Source organism: Belonocnema kinseyi, chromosome 9 (assembly GCF_010883055.1).
Source record: "Belonocnema kinseyi isolate 2016_QV_RU_SX_M_011 chromosome 9, B_treatae_v1, whole genome shotgun sequence".
NCBI classification, from domain to species: domain Eukaryota; kingdom Metazoa; phylum Arthropoda; class Insecta; order Hymenoptera; family Cynipidae; genus Belonocnema; species Belonocnema kinseyi.
Window position 1 is genome coordinate 74,701,423 of NC_046665.1, and position 2,368 is coordinate 74,703,790.

The following is a 2,368-nucleotide window of genomic DNA, read 5'->3' on the forward strand; positions in this document are numbered from 1 at the left end:
GGAAACTTTGAAGCCTCAGAGCGAGTTCTAAAAATATTTTGTTTTGAAAATAAAAAAATAGGCATACATTTATTTGCCTGCGAGAACGATTTGGCCAACAAGTCCGTTAAAATTTCTCAAATGTGATTTTTTAGGCCACCCAAGTAGATATCCATAACACACGTAGAAAAAAGGATATATTTTTTGTACCCAAACACCGGACCATGTGACCCCGAACGATATTGGTATCCTAAAACCATATCCATTCTCCAAATTTTTCCTATACATCAAGTTTTTGAAATACTCTAATCTAAAAGTGCAAAAATGGCTATTTTTAGCCATGTTTGAGGCAATATAACACAATCAACAATTTTTTTCCCTAAAAACTGCTAACGTCATCTTTTAGAATTTCTTTTTACCTTTCATTTTAATTTTTAATCATCTCAAACACCTTTTTTCTTCAAGATATGACACAATAACCATTTATTCGCTTTCTTCGCCTTCTTTGATAGTTTCTCATTGTAGAAAAAAAAGAGAAAAAAATCGGTTTGAGATGATTAAAAGTGAAAATGAAAGGCAAAACGAAGTACTAAAAGGTGGCGTTAGCAGTTTTTAGGGGGGGGGGGGAATTGCTGATCGTGTTATATTGACTCAAATATCGCTAAAAATAACAATTTTTGCACATTTATGTTAGGATATCTCAAAAACCTGAAGTATAGGACAAATTTGGATAACGAATCTGGTTTTAGGATAACAAAATCCTTCGGCGCCATATAGTCCTGTCTTTGGGTACAAATTTTGTCGGCCTGTGTAATTTATCTAAGGAAATCGAATCAAAGAGGAAAAAAGTGGTACCAAAACAAACTCAAGAAAAACTACTTGGATGCCACAAAAAAGAAAGGATTCTCCAGAGAACTTAAACGTCAAGGATGAACAAGGAATAGACAACAAGAGTAAATCCGGCAAAGACTGCATTTCGAAAAAGGCCAAGAAAAAATATTCGGACATAAATGCGAAAAAAGAATTGATTCTTTTTTTTAGTACGGAAAAGCCTCTGGATTCTAACGAATGTTGCAAACACACTCTATTCACTCGAAGTTTGTACATTCAAAATAGGGCTGAAAGAATCAAACGAAAATAGATAACAATGGACAAACTGCTGTACATTTTTATATGAAGTTGTTTTATGTGAATTGTTTTTGAATAAGCTTGAGAAATTGTAATTTAATAAAAACATTGTTCATGTTCACGTCACACCTCTTTCTTTTCTTTATTTCCATTACTATATAAGTTTAATACATTATAAATTTTATTTCACTATTTTAACACTATTTTTCAAATGTGTGGCGCTATATTTACACTATTTTTGATACCTGAAGTAAGTTCGATGTCTGTAAAATTATTAATCCTAATGGATATATTTCATAGAACGAAAAATTCTGAAAGGAAATAAATTTGATAATATTCAGTCACATGACTTCACAAAAGTTCTTGTCGACTGACGAATGTGAATTTTGATAGTGTAAAATTTTTTTTCCTAAATTTTGAACGCGCTGTGCGCGATTTACGGATTGCTTCTCTTGAAAGTATTTCACTTCTAAACGCGGAAGTCGTTCTCCCTTTTAACCTCTGAACTTTAACGTGCCAGAGTCAAGAGCGTCGTTGGCACTGCAGGAAAGTCCCGGACCGTTCGACGGAGTGCTCCAGCGGATGTCCGGAGACGTAATTTCCTGCCTGCCCTCTCGTAGAAACCGCTCACCGCTTTGTAGGTTACATTTCGATTCTCCGGGGCTTCGACAAAGCTCACCCAGTTTTCTGAGCTCCTGCTCTTTCACTGAAATTGTAGCCTAGAGATTCACCCTGAGAACGATTTAAGTCGTGCACAGCCGAAGTGATCTTGAATTCAGATTGTAGAATTTCCATTAGGGTGGAGTGAAAATGCTAACATGACCCAGTAAAAATAAACACTTAAAGTTATATTCGAATTAATTTCAGATTTGACTTGAATTAAGGACGTAAGTGAATTTAAGTGCGTAAACTAACTTAAATAAAGCAATAACTTATCTTAAAACAGAAATCATCATTTTTGTACTGGAATAAAGTAAAGTACACTGTTAGAAATTTCAATAGCGATTTTACTATAAATGTAATGTAAGCAATATGCATATACGTGTAGTAAATTTAATATACGAGGGTAGTTCAATAAGTCCTTAGAATGACCAACAGATGGCGCGCGAATCGCTCCAAATCATCTGTTTTCAGTCAGCACCACTCCCGACTAGATAAATGTGCAGTCACAGTCCACATCTTCTGAGTTTACGTGTTTTTATAACCAATTGAAAAAAAAAATTGTTCGTTAAGAAAAATGGAAAAAAACGAGTTCAGAGCG

At 34.5% G+C, this 2,368-nt stretch overlaps 1 protein-coding gene across 1 annotated transcript in view; it reads left to right on the forward strand.

Moving 5' to 3' along the window:
• LOC117180591 (E3 ubiquitin-protein ligase MIB1-like) overlaps positions 1–2,368 on the forward strand; it is a 191,450-nt gene that overhangs the window by 188,236 nt on the left and 846 nt on the right. The window lies entirely within an intron of this gene.